Here is a 16,701-nt window from a genome sequence, read left to right on the forward strand (position 1 = left end):
GGGGAACCTCAGGGCCTGGGGTCCAACGCAGCCTTCCAAGTGTGTTTCTGTCTGCCTTAAAGGACTCTGCCCAAGCTGCAAGCATCCTCTTCCATAACATCTCAAAACAAAATTTTACAAAACTTACAGTGCTGGACTCAGAAACTCTTGCTTAACAATCCTCAAGTTTTTATAGCTATACACAAAACACTCAGAGAGAATCTAGAGTTCAAAGTGTAAAACAAGAAGGAAGAAAATTCAGACCCCTGTTGGACTTTTTTCTGTTAGTGGTCTCATAATTTGTTGAAATTAATTTTAAAAAACAGCTATGCTCACAGAGTACCTGTAATCCTATTTCTGACCTTCAAATTCTGCAGTTTAAAGGTTTTAAAAATGCATGGCTGATTTTTAATTAATTTAAGAAATTTAACAGTGGAGCCTATGGTAGCACAGACATGCACTGTAAGAACCAACTGACAGTGCACTAAAAAAACAGACTAACAGCAGTTTGGCTTGGCTGATTGGGGCCACACCAGTGCCAGACATTTTTTTCACTTTAAACAGTCATGCTTCCCCCAAAGAATCCTGGGAAGTGTAGTTTGTGAACAGTGCTGAGAGATTTTAGGAGAGTCCTATTCCCCTGATAGAGCTCCAGTAGCCAGAGTGGTTTAACAGTCAGCCCCTCTTCTGGTGATGGTAGCTCCGTGAGGGGAATAGGGTGTCTCCTAACAACTCTTACCACCCTTCACAAACGACACTTCTCAGGATTCTTGGAAGCCATGACAGCTTAAAGTGGAATAAATGTCTGGTGTGGGTGTGGTCCGGGACACATTTGGGTAGAAGACTACGTGTCTGCTGTAGAATAAAAAGGTGAGGGAAAACCTGAAAATTGATGATACTGATAATGTTTTCCTTTTGGAAAGAAAAGGGGCTTTCCCTCTGCCCAGTGCCCATCCACCCAATCATTTTGTTCAACATAATCAATGAACATCCACCAAGTGGTGTTAAAGGCTTGAGGTTTTGTCAACCCCGCAGTAATCGTACTTCATAAAAAATCTTCTCCATAATTGCAATATGCCATATATTCCCATATCATGCTGATTTATCAAGACCATCTAATTTTTGAACCATCATCTGTCTAGCAGCAGGTAGTAATAAGGAAATACAGGTTTTGAAGTTCAGTTCTAAAATGATACCTGTAAATAAAGATAATGAAAACTGGAAGTGAGTCCAATGTCCTCTTTCATGATCTTACAAAGTTCCTGATGAGCCATACCCCAAAACATATAGGGAAACCAACATTAGTTGGAGTCATGGTCAATAGCAGGCAGAACCATCTCATTCCAGTTTTGTCCCATTCTTCTTCCTGCTGAATTTTGCAAGGGCAATACTGAGACTAGGGAGGAGGAAGCTGCTGGCCAGCGCCACCTTCCGTCTGGCTGAAGGAAGAAAGCAGGCAGGTGGCGGCTGGCTGAGGGCAGAATGGGGTTGGTGGAGCAATACCCTGTTCAGGTGAATGGACCAGCTTCCATTGCAGACAATATTCTATACCTCAGGTCCAACATTTTCTTCATTATGATTTCACCAGGTATTTCATAATACCTAGTTTAAGCTATGAGAACCTATGGCAAAAACATCAAATGAAGTATGCTAGTATTTATGTATGTTATGTATAATTTTGCAGACATTCTAGCTATGCTAGGGCTCAACATGAGGCTGTACAGAATTGTTATTAATATTATTATTACTACCACTACTGTCAACCAGCCAAAATTCTTCATTGCATGTCACCAAGCAGAATCAGTGAGATACCGGTATTATCATTGAAAATGGAAATTGACTGCCTTCAAGTTACATTCTAAAAATTTCTACATTGATAAAGAGTGCCATCTACCATATTTAAAAGGAATTATCTGGACACACAATACTAACGGGGGGGGAGGGAGTCATATTTGCATTTTAGCCTGAAAAAATGTTGGATTACCAGTATTGTACAGCCATGAGAGTGGCTGTATAGCCAGTGTGGATTTTTCACATTCTGCAGTATTAAATTGAAAATATCCCCCCAAGCCATTCTGAAGCTTCCCATAAGATCATTTCAAAACAAAACCTTACAAATCTTATAGTCCTGAACTCAGAAACGCTTGCTTAACAACCCTCTCAATATTCATGGCGATACATAAAACAGTCAGACAGACTCAAGAGTTCAAAGTCTAAAAAGAGAGAGAGAAAACCCAGAGCCCTTTTGGACTTTTTTCTCTCAGAGTTCTCATAATCTGTTGACAATCATTAGAAATCAGCCATGTTCACAGAGTACCTGTAATCCTAATATTGACCTTGCCCCATACTCTGACCTTCATCTTCTGCAGTTTAAAAGTTAAAAAAAAATGCCTGGCTGATTTTTAATTAATTTAAGAAATTTTTGCTGGCACCCTATGATAACGCAGGGCATGCTCACTAAGAACCAGCTGTCAGTGTTCTAAAAGCCTCACAGCTGCTTGGCTTGCCTAATCAGGGGGCCCCACCCATACCAGACTTTGATTTCATTTGAGACAGTCATGGCTTCCCTCAGAGAATCCTGAGAAGTGTAGTTTGTGAAGGGTGTTGAGAGGAGACTCCTGTTCCACTGAGAGTGCTTCAGTGGCCAGACTGGTTTAACAATCAGCCACTCTGACTGAAGGTCTGTGAGGGGAACAGGGTGTCTCCTAGCAACTCTCAGCACCCTTCACTAACTACACTTCCCAGGATTCTTTGAGAGAAGCCATGACTATCCAAAGTGAAATAAAGGCCTGGTGTGGATATCACCAGTGACAGTTCTGGTTTAAATTTGGGTGGGAGGCTACATGTGCCTGCTGTAGAATAAAATGGTGGGGGAAATGCTGAAAAACAATGGTACTGTTCACAGTGTTTTCCTTTTGGAAAGAAAAAGGGCTTCCCTTCTGCCCAGTGCCCACCCACGCAATCTCCTCCCCCTCGCCTCCCTGCCCCTCCCCCAGGTCAGTGTTGGACTACGACCTGGGAGACTAGGGTTCGAATCCCCACACAGCCATGAAGCTCCCTGGGTGACCTTGGGCCAATCACTGCCTCTCAGCCTCAGAGGAAGGCAATGGTAAAACCACCTCTGAGTTTACCATGAAAACCCTATTCATAGGGCCAACATAAGTCAGGATCGACTTGAAGGCAGTCCATTTCCATTTTCAAACATGATTGCACAGAAATAAATCCCATTGAACTCAAAAAAGTATGCAAATGATCAAACCTATCCTCCCTTCTCCACCCTCCTATCCCCTCCCTCTTGCACCTTTCCTCCGCCTTCCTTTGAATGTTACCAAATAATTCCAAGCTACACAGCAAGTGGATTGGACTGTGAAAGACCAACCCAAATTGTGTTTGCATTTTGACCAATTCGTAGGGCAGTACAATATCTCAGAGAGGAGGTCAGGTCTCCTGCTCCCCTGGTGCATTCACTATAGCTGCCCAATTTCCCTGCTTTTTAAAGTTTGATAGAAATATATGTGGGCTATAGGTACATTCTAAAACCACAAGGTTTTTTGTCTATTAGTGAATTTAAAATGTAGTTGCATTTTACAGAAGAGTCAAGAAAGAAAACTATTTTAAAAAACACAAATTTTAAACTTGCACAACTAAAAGGAAAATATTTCACAGCAGGCAGCACTCACCCATCCCAAACCCAACCCGATCTTACTTAGGAAACAAACCATTGCATATGCATTGCTGCAAAGCCGCAATATGTTTTGCAGAGGAAGCTTCCTTTCTCAAGTACTTCACTCCATTTTTATTTTTGTTACCGAAGTTGCCTATCAGCTTCATCTGAACTAAAATTAACAGCACGCCAACAATCCGATCATCTATTTGGGAGCAAGTCCCACTGTGACTCAAGGTTTTATTTTAAAAGGAAGCCTATAATTCAATGCACACTTAGAAGGCAGGAACACCCACTTCCGCATAAATATGAAGAGGGGCAGGTTGAACTTCAGATGTCAACTTCAGAGGACATTCATATTTCCAGGCTTATATATCCTTCACCCCCTTCAAATATCTTGGCAATATTTAATAAGCCAAGAAGGGCAAGGATCAAGAGGACACATTGCTGGCCACATCATCGCAAGCACCTTGTCCATGTCATGGGACAGCATCAACTGAAACCACTCCCAAGAAGTTGCAGCAGACGTTGCACTGGACACCTCACTGGGGACTAAAGTAGATGTGGATGGGCATCAAGATTGGTATGGTGGCAAGCAACTTTACCCTCAAAGTGCTTTGCAAACAATTCACAGTGGGCCTCTGAAGTATTTAAAAGTCCATTTCCTGGAGTTGATGTCAACAACCCCCTGACAATACGGAAAAGCTCCACTGGACAGCTATTCAAGGATGTGGTAGTGGCACAGAAGTGGGCCTTCTTCGCTGCCCTCACTGCCACACAATAAGTACGGTTATGTTTTACTCGTGATCAGCATCACAGCACATCTTTCACCACTTATGGCTCTAGCTGTTCTCCAGCCTGTTTCATTGCCCTTAGTTAACTGGTGTACCAAGGTGCAAATTGGGCTCCACAATGCGAGAGAGGGTGCTCAGGGGCAATCGTATTAAGAGCCTGATGCACCTTGCTGTTCCATAGCGTGATAAGGGCTTCAGCAGCATCACCTGCTCTACTGGGAACAACTCCAGGGCATTCAGGAAACCAGTAGATTCAATTAGTTTCCAGGGGCAGACCATCTTAGTCTGTTCACCACCCCAGCAGGGGAGGATCATGTACCTGAGCGGCTTTGGTCATCCCCCAAGTTGGCGAGGCTCATTAAACATCGACACAAAACCAACCCTTCAGTGTCATCAGCGCAGTTGTCTGGAATTATCTGCCAACAGAGGTTCAGCAGGCGCCTTCTGTTTTAACTTTTAAGCACATGCTGGAAACCTTTCTGTTTTGTTTGGCTTATGCAGACAATTAAGAAGATTTTTTTTCGCAGCAGTTGACCTTTGTATTGTATTTTTAATGTTTTTTTATTCTGTGGTGGTTGTTTTTAATGTGTTGTAAACAGCTTTGATGTTTTTAACAAAATAGCAGTGGACAAATATTTTTACAAATAAATAAATAATCCCCTTCCCAAATGGAAAATGCAAAAGGTTAAAACTTTGCAAAGAGGCTTAAGCATGAGACTTAAAGCCAGGCACTCATTTAAGAATTCACTGTGTAGTTAACTTACAGTACATTTATTTATGTATTTATAAAGGTATTTGTGATGTCACATGCTGCTATATAAATGGCTGATGCTGTTTTATTTCAATATTTATGGTAAGTGATGTTTAATAGGTTAGTATGGTAAGTGGTGAGTACTGCAAGTAGGAATGAGTGAGAGGAATGTTGGTGTATTCTGCATGTGATTGTCTGGGTGAATGTGTTACATTTGAAGGTTTGTCAGTTGACAGACAGGGAAAAGTTTGTGAGGAGACAGGGAGAAGATTGTGAAGTGACAGGGATCTGGAGAGAGAGTGTGGGTGTGAGGTGAGTTGTAGTGGGATTAGGTAGGCAGGCTGATATTGATATTGGTACCTGAGTAAGATATTGTATGAACTATATAAATGAGGAACGCATAACTGAAACCACATGCTTAAGTACCTGAACCAAAAGTATTCTTGCTGAAGTAAAATCTAAATAAAATTGTTTTCAAAAACACTCCTGGTTCTTGGCCAGCGACTAAGGGGCCTATAAGGTGGCAAAACATAAACAAGAGTGTGGTATAAGGTATCAAATGGTGGCAGTGAAAAGGACCTCTGAGTGACAGTAACCAGAGACGGCAGCTAACTCATAGCTGTGGCCTTAGGGAAAGTACAAAAGGTGGCACAGGAGGGTGAGGCTTGCCTGGAAGCCTGGTGGATACAGCAAGGGCTGAGGAAACATAGCAGCTGTGCTATACCTCAAAGTGTACTTGGGAAGTACAGAAAATGTGCTTCCCTCATCTGCTATTACTAGCAAGGTGGAGATGGTGGTGGATGAGAGGGGAGGCGTGACAGTATTTATATACTGCCCTCCCGCAAATTATTAGGGCAGTGTACAGGAACATAAAAACATTTAAAAGCAATACAAAACAATCATTAATATGACTGGCTTCTAAAAAACATTTTAATCAGCCGCATAGGCCTGTTGGCACAAAAAAAAGTCTTCAAACGATGCCTAAAAATCAGAAGCAAGGATGCCTGTCGAATCTCTGCTGGAAGAATGTTTCACAGTATGGGACTGGTGACACTAAATGCCTGACTTCTGATTGAGGCCGGTTGGGCCTCTGTAACATGGGGGACAACTGATAGTGCTCCTCTGGATGATCTCAGTGATCAGGCAGGGACATAAGGGCTCAGGTGGCTCATAAGGTACCCTGGATCCAAGTTCAAGGCTTTGTATATCAACGTAAGAGCCTTGAACTTCATCTGGTGCAAATGTTTTAGCAGAGGTGTCACATGCTATCAGCTGTCTGCCTCCATCAGCAGTCTAGCAGCTGCATTCTGCACGAGTTGCAGGTTCTGTACCAGGCCCAAGGGCAGCCCCACATAGAATGCATTGCAGTAACCCAGGATCAAGATTACCAATGCATGGACTACAGGGACTAAGTTATCTTGATCCAGATACAGTCGTAGGTGGCGTATCAGACAAAGCTGGTAAAAGGCACTCCTAGCCCATGAAGTCATTTGGGCCTTTAATGACAAAAGATGTATCCAGGAGCATACTTGCTTCTTTAGAAGGAGTACAGCCCCATCTAGAATAGGTGGCTGGCCTAACTTCCAGACAATTATATACAGTGTCTTGGAAAATAATCAGACCCCTGAACAATGCTCTCAAATTACTGAATTACAAATGGTACATTGTAATTTCATTCTGTAAGATATTTTATTTTGAAACACTGAAACTCAAAATCAAATTCTTATAAGGTGACATGGTGTCATGTTGCGAAATGTTTGTAAGAAACATAAAAAACTGAAACACGTTGCTTCTTGTGTTTCTTTGTTTCTTACAAACATTTCCCAACATAAAACCAAGGTCACCTTATAATTGATTTTAAGTTGCAGTGTTTCAAAATAAAATATCATACAGAATGAAATTACAATGTACCATTTGTAATTCAGTAATATGAAAGCATTGGTCAGGGGTCTGATTACTTTTGCAAGGCACTGTACATGTCTATTCAGAAGTCTTTGTGTTTAATGGGGCTTACTCCCAGGTAAGTGGGTACAGAGTAGAAGCCTAGGCATTGATTTATGGTTGGCACTGGGGGAAAGAGGATTCTTACACCTTTAACAGCTGTATCTTCACAATCAGGATCAACAGGATAGCTGACTTCCCATGGTAAATATAAGATTGTCTGGAGAGCATGGGACAGCAATCAGCTATGACTATATTCTCTCTAATTTTGTGTTATGCCATGTACCTCAGGGCAGTAATTTTGTTATTATGCCACACCCCTTGGCAGCCATTTTCTGACTGGCATGCACAGTACTCTCAAAATTAAAAATGTGCCCACTGATCCAAAAAGGCTGGTGATTCTTGCTCTGAAGCATAGTGCTGTTAGCTCTTTTCCCATTCTTCAGGTCATTTGATTATAAGCTGCAGTCGGGCACACTCATTTAAAATAAGACAATCTGTATGCTCCTTTTTGTGGGTGTCGTGAGCCATGGTAGCAGGGGGTGGACTGACAAGCAGGAGGGGAGTGAGGAGGACTGGGACTGGGACATTCCAGCTGGGAAAGGACCCAGCTAGGGGAGGGATGACAAAGCGGACCCTGCTCCCGACATTGACAGGTCGTCTCCAGCAGTCCCAGACAACCCCCAGAAGAGACCACCAGATCTGCAGGTCATTCCTCCACCTGATGAGGCACCTCTCCCAGTGCCCGTGCCCATGCCAGACAACCCTCCCCCTGCAGAGGGAGAGGACAGGACAGAGACTGAGGCCCCGCCTTCACCCTGGTCCAGGAGGCAAATGCAGCAGGAGACTCAACAATCCCAGCTCAGTAGGAGTCTGCGCCTATGTGCATACCTCCAACAGTGATTCGGGGTGCACACAAGCAGGCACCCCACTCAGCCCTATTTAAGCTGGGTGAGGGAGAAGGGTTAGTTGCTGAGTCAACATCTTAATGCTGCCAAGTTGTGCCTAGTTAGAGAGTTGTGCCTAGTTAGAGAGTTGTGCCTAGTTAGAGAGGGATGTTGAGTTCTGAGTAAATCATAGGTAGATTCATGAAGTGCACTGAACTGAAACTTTCTCTTACTTCAATAAAAGAAAAAACTACATTTGTGTCTGAGTCTGAGTTCTTTGAGTTTGGGCAGGACAGTCGGGTTTCTGGCTACCTCTACCGGACCGTAAGTTTGCACATCCTGAGTAGGCTTCCCAGTCATCAGCACTGCAGTAATTCCTTTGCAAAGCAGGTAGGAGGAGGTAGCAGAAAGGATCTGAAATGTCAGCACACTGTGTCAAGGAGGGTTGCTGGCTACCTGCCTCCTCCCCCCATGCCATCACTTTCCTTCAGAAGTAGCCAACGCTCACAGAAAATGAGAGCAGAAAATGAGAACTGCTCCTGCTGCTTTCCAGATCCCAGGGGTTCCTTTTTTGCTCCCTTGTCTCTCAATGAAATTCAGAAAGTTGCAGGGATCCTGTAGATGTATCCTGTGTTGCAGATTTTGCATTGGGCTCGAGTAAGAGGGGTGAGGGAAGTTGGAGAAGATGCTCTCCGAGGTCACTTTCAACTCTACTGTTAGTAAATTGGTAATGGAAAAAATGGAACTACCCACCTAATACCCCAAAGCAAGATATGTGCAGGCCAATCCTCCATTTTTTGTTGGAAGTAAGGGCTCATCTACATGGTGGTTTACTGTGTATTTGGTGCTACTCGCATCTCCTTTAAATATTCATGGTTCACATGACATTACCGGCAAACAGAAGCTATCATACAGTTTTCTCCCTGTAAATCCATACTAATCCAATCCACTGATAATATGTCAATTATTCCTCTCTCCACACCCACTTTCTCCTCCTCCCTTCTTTCATTTTGTTTCCTGTGGGCTGGCAAGCGACTTCCAGCTGCTCTCCTCCATTCTGCTGGCCTTTTTAATGTTGTTGGAAACAGTGCCTTTATGTTCTTTTCCCCCTAACTTGTGTGCAAAAGTGTAACACTGCTTAAAGATTTGTATTTCAGCTGTATCCTACCAACACAGGGACAATACAGATATTTGCACTTCTGAGTCTTTTTAAAGGAACCTACTGCAGCTGGTAGAACAGACTGAGTATGCTCGGTCACTTAACAACCAGAAGGAGTGGAAATATATAATTAGAAGGCAGGGCTACAAGGAAACAATGTACCTTATCGTTTCCAGAGGAACGCCTACTTGTGTGAGAGGAAAACAATTGATTGGCTGCTATCACTGAGCAGGAACTGCAAAAGGTGCAAATCAATAATGAAGGTAAAAGCAGTATATTTGCTACAAAGAAATGCCCCCATGTAAATGAGCCCTAAGTTTGGTTGAGTGTGATGGGATTTTGTACCTAGTAAGTGTGCATTGCATTGCAGGTTACTGTTACCAGAACACCAAAATAGCAGTGATAGCTGAGCTGTGTGTGAATTTTGGTTGATCAAGCACACCTTTCCCTAGATATAATCCCACTGAGACTTTGGGTTTAGCAAAAATAAGAAAGCTTAGTTTATTATAGGAAATACCTACTTGGATTTTATCACCCTATTTATTTAATCTATACGCAGAGCATATCATATGGAAAGCAGGACTGGACCAAGAAGAAGGAGGTGTGAAAATTGGAGGGAGAAATATCAATAAGATATGCAGACGATACCATACTCTTAGCAGAAACCAGTAATGATTTGAAACGAATGCTGATGAAAGTTAAAGAGGAAAGGACAAAAGCAGGACTACAGCTGAACATCAAGAAGACTAAAGTAATGACAACAGAAGATTTATGTAACTTTACAGTTGACAATGAGGACATTGAACTTGTCAAGGATTATCAATATCTTGGCACAATCATTAACGAAAATGGAGACAATAGTCAAGAAATCAGAAGAAAGCTAGGACTGGGGTGGGCAGCTGTGAGAGAACTAGAAAAGGTCCTCAAATGTAAAATGTATCACTGAACACTAAAGTCAGGATCATTCAGATCATGGTATTTCCGACCTCTATGTATGGATGTGAAAGTTGGACAGTGAAAAAAGCGGATAAGAGAAAAATCAACACATTTGAAATGTGGTGTTGGAGAAGAGCTTTGCGGATACCATGGACTACAAAAAAGACAAATAATTGGGTGTTAGAACAAATTAAACCAGAACTATCACCAGAAGCTAAAATGATGAAAGTGAGGTTATCATACTTTGGACACATCATGAGAAGACATGATTCACTAGAAAAGATAATAATGCTTGGAAAAACAGAAGGAAGTAGAAAAAGAGGAAGGCCAAACAAGAGATGGATTGGTTCCATAATGGAAGCCACAGACCTGAACTTACAAGATCTGAACAGGGTGGTTCATGACAGATGCTCTTGGAGGTCACTGATTCATAGGGTTGCCATAAGTTGTAGTCGACTTGGAGGCACATAACAACAACAAACTTGGATAGAAAAGAGTTCCTAGTTCTAGCTAACTAAGTTGGAGATGCAAACAGCCACACTTGCTTTTTGTTCTTTGTAGGGGAGATGGGGAAAGTGAGAGAAAGATGCCTGCTCTCCCAAGGTGGGGTGAAGAAGAAAGGAGGACCAGGAAATGAGGTCAGTAAGAGTATCAGTTTACATACCTGAAGGAAGGTGAGCACAGAGATTAAATGATAGGGAGACAGTCTAGGACGTCTGGAGGGGGCTCTTTATCTGCTCTTTCCCCATGAAAAAACACCAGTACGTTGAGTTGCATACCAACACTTCCAACAGTTTTGTTCTGAGAGCAACTTCTCAGGTTAATGCATTTTCCCTGCAAGTGAGTGCTGTTTTGATTTAGTTTGGTAAGGAGAAAGTAAATAGCATGCAAATATAACAAGAAAGGCATGACATCTCTGTAAATAAAGCTTTCTTCTACATTTGTTGTCTATAGCTGTATGGCAGCAAGCATGTGCTGATACATTTGTTTTGGATAGGGTTAATATTTGGATGAGTGATCTCTATCTGCTGTAGACTACTAATAAACACTTCCCCGCCCCCATCAGCATTTACTTTAAGTATTTTATTGTTTTTTTCCTGTTTTCATTTTCACAACCATTCTGACAGTGAACTGCCTTTTGGCCAAGAGTATCCATCATACAAAGTGGTTAACTTCTAATTTCAAAAGGCTGCTGCTTTGGGGGGAGGGGAGATGGAGCAGGTGCCCTGCCAGGGGCCATTGTTATAACTTACAATCACCCAATATGCAAATGTATTCTTTAGTCAGTGAGTTAGTTGTTCAGGTTGTTCCCTTCTATTATGACAGAAGGTGCTCTTGGTCATTCATTTATTTATTATTCATAGAATCATAGAATAGTAGAGTTGGAGGGGGCCTATAAGGCCATCAAGTCCAACCCCCTGCTCAATGCAGCAATCAAAATCAAAGCATTCCCGACAGATGGCTGTCCAGCTGCCTCCAGTGCCAGAGATCCCACTACCTCCCTAGGTAATTGGTTCCATTGTCGTATGGCTCTAACAGTTAGGAAGTTTTTCCCGATGTCCAGTCAAAATCTGGCTTCCTGCAACTTGAGCCCATAATTCCATGTCCTGTACTCTGGGACAATCAAGAGATCCCAGGCCTCCTCTGTGTGGCAACCTTTCATGTACTTGAAGAGTGCTATCATATCTCCCCTCAGTCTTCTCTTCTCTAGGCTAAACATGCCCAGTTCTTTCAGTCTCTCCTCATAGGGCTTTGTTTCCAGTCCCCTGATCATCCTTGTTGCCCTCCTCTGAACCTGTTCCAGTTTGTCTGCATCCTTCTTGAATTGCGGGGTCCAGAACTGGATGCAGTACTCAAGATGAGGCCTAACCATAGCTGAATAGAGGAGAACTAATACTTCATGTGATTTAGAAACTATACTTCTGTTAATGCAGCCTAAAATAGCATTTGTCTTTTTTGCAGCCACATCACACTGTTGGCTCCTATTCAGCTTGTGATCAACGACAATTCCAAGATCCTTCTCACATGTCGTATTGCTGAGCCAATCCCCCATCTTATAACTGTGCATCTGGTTTCTTTTTCCTAGGTGTAGAACTTTGCATTTATTCCTGTTGAATTTCATTCTGTTGTTTTCAGCCCAATGCTCCAGCCTATCAAGGTCCCTTTGAATTTTGTTTCTGTCTTCCACGGTATTAGCTGTGCCCCCCAATTTTGTATAATCTGCAAACTTGATAAGCATGCTCTGTCTCTCCTCATCCAAGTTGTTAATAAAAATGTTGAAGAGCACTGGGCCCAGTACTGAGCCTTGTGGTACCCCACTTGTTACTTCCGCGCAGTTTGAGAAGGAACCATTGATAAGCACTCTTTGAGTACAATTCTAAAGCCAACTGTGGGAGACTTAATGGCAAAATACATACTCTGGCACTGATTGCTTAAACGCTTTAAGACCTTTAGATGGCTTATAGTAAAAAACAGTATGATTTTTCTGTCCAGCCTTATGTTGAACATTTGTAGCTTAAACTTCAACTAAGCTATACATAACAGCATTGCAAAATACTAGCAGACTTCATTGGACGGTTTAGGCACACTTTAGGCTTCCTTTGCATGTCCCAGTCATGGTGTTGCTTTCAAAGTAGATCTGTAGTTATGCACCGAAGTTTCAACAAGGTAAGTTGATTTATGATGTATCCGATATAGATCCAAGAATAAAAGAAGTGGACATAATCACCGCCCATGATCAAGGAAAAAAGCTTTTGGGGTGGTCAAGTTAGTGAAACGTGTAAGCTCACAAAATTTAGCATAAACAGTTCACTGCTTGAAGAACTAGTTAATACATCTTCCTTGTGTCCAAACTGAAAAGAAACTTTCTTTCTTAAACATTTCTACTCCAGCCCTTCACTCAAGAGCATCCTTGGAGCAGTTTATAACATTAAATTACACATGGCAGTCACATTCTTGGATTCGAGGATGCTGGGACAATGTGTGAAGTAGGATCTCTGAAATGGAATTATGGAATTATAAAGCGTTATTGGGATACATATGAAATAAGATACCAAGTTCAGGAGTTTATCATAAATCTGGTAACTAAATATGATCTTGGATACATTAGAAATGAGAAGTAAACTTACCTGACATTGTACAGTGATGGTTTTCTGAGTTCCTACATTCCATGTTCACTTGTCTGATGTGAGACTGATGTACATTTCCACAGATTTTGGGACATGTTCAAGAGAGAACAGCTAGAGTGGTAGCCAGGCCCAAAATGCTCTGTCACTGTGCATTTCAAGGGAAGAGCATAGTGATGGATACTTATCTTCTAGCAAAGTTTATCTATCATCAGAGGTATTGTCATCAACACAACTTGGGAATGCTCCCAAAGAACAATTCATGGAGGATAAGGCTATCAATAAAGAGACTGGAGAGAGTGCTCTTAGTTTTGGATAAGGGTTACTGTGAATGGCAAAGTACATAATGGGAAAGCAGTATCAGTCACCTGGTGATCCATTTTAATTTTTGTAGGGTTTTTATTGTATTACAACTGTTGTGAACAGCTTTGATATTTTTTATGAAATGGCAGCATACAAATATCTTTATAAAAAAATAAATACCTGAAAAGTGAAATTTTGTTTGTAGCTCTGTAGATCTATGGCAGCAAACATATTTTGTCACATTTACTCCTCTGGATTGGCTTAAATTTGTGTTTGGATGGGGGACTGTATGATTGCTGTCTGCTATAGATTATTCACAAAAACAGGTTACCCTTCTTGCTCCTCACAGCATTCAGTTTAACAATTTAGTAAAATTAACAGTCTTAATACCATTCATCCAATATTTTAATAAACTGTCTCATCAGCAAAATATAGTTTTTAAGTGGTGTGTTATGTGTTCAAGTCATTCTCTTTCAGTATGACAGATGGCGCTCTTTGCCAATAGAGTGCAACATGAAGCCACTGAATTACAATACATCAAGAGGTTCAATACTCTCATTTGTGAATTGAATTGGCACAACTACATGTGTTAATTGACTTACAGATGTCAGGATATCAACCCTTTTTTATGGCCAATGTTAATAACATAATTATCACTGTTTAATTTTTCTACATTTCCGACAGTATTCAATGCTAGTCTTGTAACAGATATGACTAGCTTAGGCACAGTAATTTCAGTGGGTCTGCTCTGAGTAGGAGTTGAAAACAATTTCCTTCTGAACTCGCTGTTTACAATTTCTTCTCTCACCAAACATGTATTTTTCAGAGGTTTGGTGGACTTTAGTAACAGTTAGTTGTATTTGTTAATTTTACATCTGCCCTAGCCTATTGGTTGCTTTTTTATTTTGTATTGTACTTTAATATATTTTTAAATGACCACAACATTGTGATTTTAAATGAATGATGGTATATAAATGTTTTAAATAAATAAATGCACCTGCAGCTGGTTATAACAGTTCACACATCGAATGAAATAGACTTTTGTCCAGAAATTCTTAGGCTGTAATAAATGTGTTAGTCTTTAAGATGCACAAGACTCTGTTCTTTTTGCTAATAGAACTATTATTTATCAGGAGATATCGTGCCACTAATTGCGGTCTGCTTAAAAGTATCAAGACATTTGGCTGGCTGACAGTGTGAAACAATATGCTTTTTCTGTCTAGTCTCATGGGAGAATAAGCTAAATACTAGTATACTTCACTTTGTTTGATTTATATTAGATGTCACTAGCAATGGTTTATGCCTGCCTTAGGCCTGCTTTTTTACTCCCAAAATATTATTTTACAATATAAAATGCAATATAACAAATACATTACCCAAGATCACACAAGATCATACATCTCTCTCTTTCTCTCTGTCTCTGTCTCTCTGTTGGCCTACTTTACATGCCATGCCAGTGTGTCGCTTTCAGAGTAGATCTTCGGTTAAGCACTGAATTTCTGCAGAATAAATGTAATTTAATTACAGTGATCTCATGGGTAATTGCTTTTAATACAGATCATCAAATAAAAGAGGTGTGGACATAGTTAATGTTCCTGTGTAAGATTTGTCAAACCAGATAAAAAGATTTTGGGATGGTTAAGGCAGTGAAACATTGCAAGCTCACATTATCTAGCACAATCAGTGCAATGCGGGAACAAATGATTAAAATACATTTTCCTTGTTAATGTTCCTTGTGTCCAAATTGAAAAGAAACTCAATATAAGCTGATCTCTCAATAATAAGTAAAACCAAACTGATTCAAAAAGAGATATAGGAAAAATAACAGTCCAAAGAATGTTGCTTTGCCATTTATAAAATATTTTTGTTCCATCTATTTCTGGGTGGAAAATGGACAATGAGATTCAGAAGCCAAATGAGAAATCAATAACATCTCAAATGCATGTGCATATTTTCTAAAACGTTTTTGAATTTTCAAACCCTTTTTGATGCTTGGGGTGGGGGAGAGGTGAGTGATCATGCTTCTCTGAAAGAGTAATGTAGCCAAACAAGTCCATTATCCACTAGTTAAGTTTGAGCTCTAACATCAATAAAGAACATCTCTGTCTGATTTAACTTATAATTTCTTGACCAGTTTACCATAAATACTCCAGTACATCCACATATATGCTCAGCAGTTTCTTTAAAAGGTGGTTTTGCTTATGGTTTATAGTGTTGCTATCCTTTCAGAAGTCTGTTTTGAAATGCAAAGCGCCTTTTTTCATAGCAGAAGATCAAATAATGCTAAGCAGGCAATGCTATAATCCATCCATTCAGCTTGTCTCTTCTCATTTGGAAAGTTCTTCTCATGCAGGATTCCCTGGATTTTAAGCTGCCTTTTCTTAAAACTGCTTCAGTTCCCTTCCCCTCGCACCTCGAAATTGTATAAAGAGGAAGGCACCTTTTCTCCCTTCCATTGGTCATTATAATTAATCCTCTCTATATAATGAGGCAATGTGAACTTCACCTATTCCACAGAAAACAAAAAAGTGTTTGTCGTTCAAAGGAATAGATGTCACTCTATGTGTAAGAGCAGCCGTTTCCCATTTCTTTCTTCTATGACTTGCCGGAAAATTGCAGCTGTAACACATTTCTTGAGACCCCTTCCTCCTTTCCCAATATTGCCACACAGTGGTGGTTAGGAATTCTTTCCTCTGCTTCTTTGAGCTTCTGCCCTTAATTCTTCAGTGTTCTCCACCAGCAGTTTATTTTTCATTGGCAATGTGAGGATTGCTAATGGTCGTATGCACAGTACAGACTGATGGTATTTTCTCAAACCTGGAATTGGTTACGGTAGCACAAGCTCTAGCCACAAAAATGGGAGAATTTTTGCTTTCACAACTTGCTTCAAAACAATAGAGTTGCCATTACTTTTTTATTGACCTTGTTCCAGGGCTTTTATCAGCAGTCACCTGAGGAAATTTCTCTGTGGACCAGCTCAGGGATTGCAGAGCTTCCTTGCTTCCAAAACGCAAGCTCTTCTGGACAGTGTCCTCTTAGATAGTTTAGGAACTGCAGAGTTCCTTAAAAATCAGCTTTTAGAGGCTTTTGCATAGGCCTTCCTGGGGTGTGATTAGTGTCTGATTTGGGGGGCAGGGGATATTTTACTAATTTATTCACTAA

Source organism: Rhineura floridana, chromosome 4, assembly GCF_030035675.1.
Source record: "Rhineura floridana isolate rRhiFlo1 chromosome 4, rRhiFlo1.hap2, whole genome shotgun sequence".
Taxonomy (NCBI): domain Eukaryota; kingdom Metazoa; phylum Chordata; class Lepidosauria; order Squamata; family Rhineuridae; genus Rhineura; species Rhineura floridana.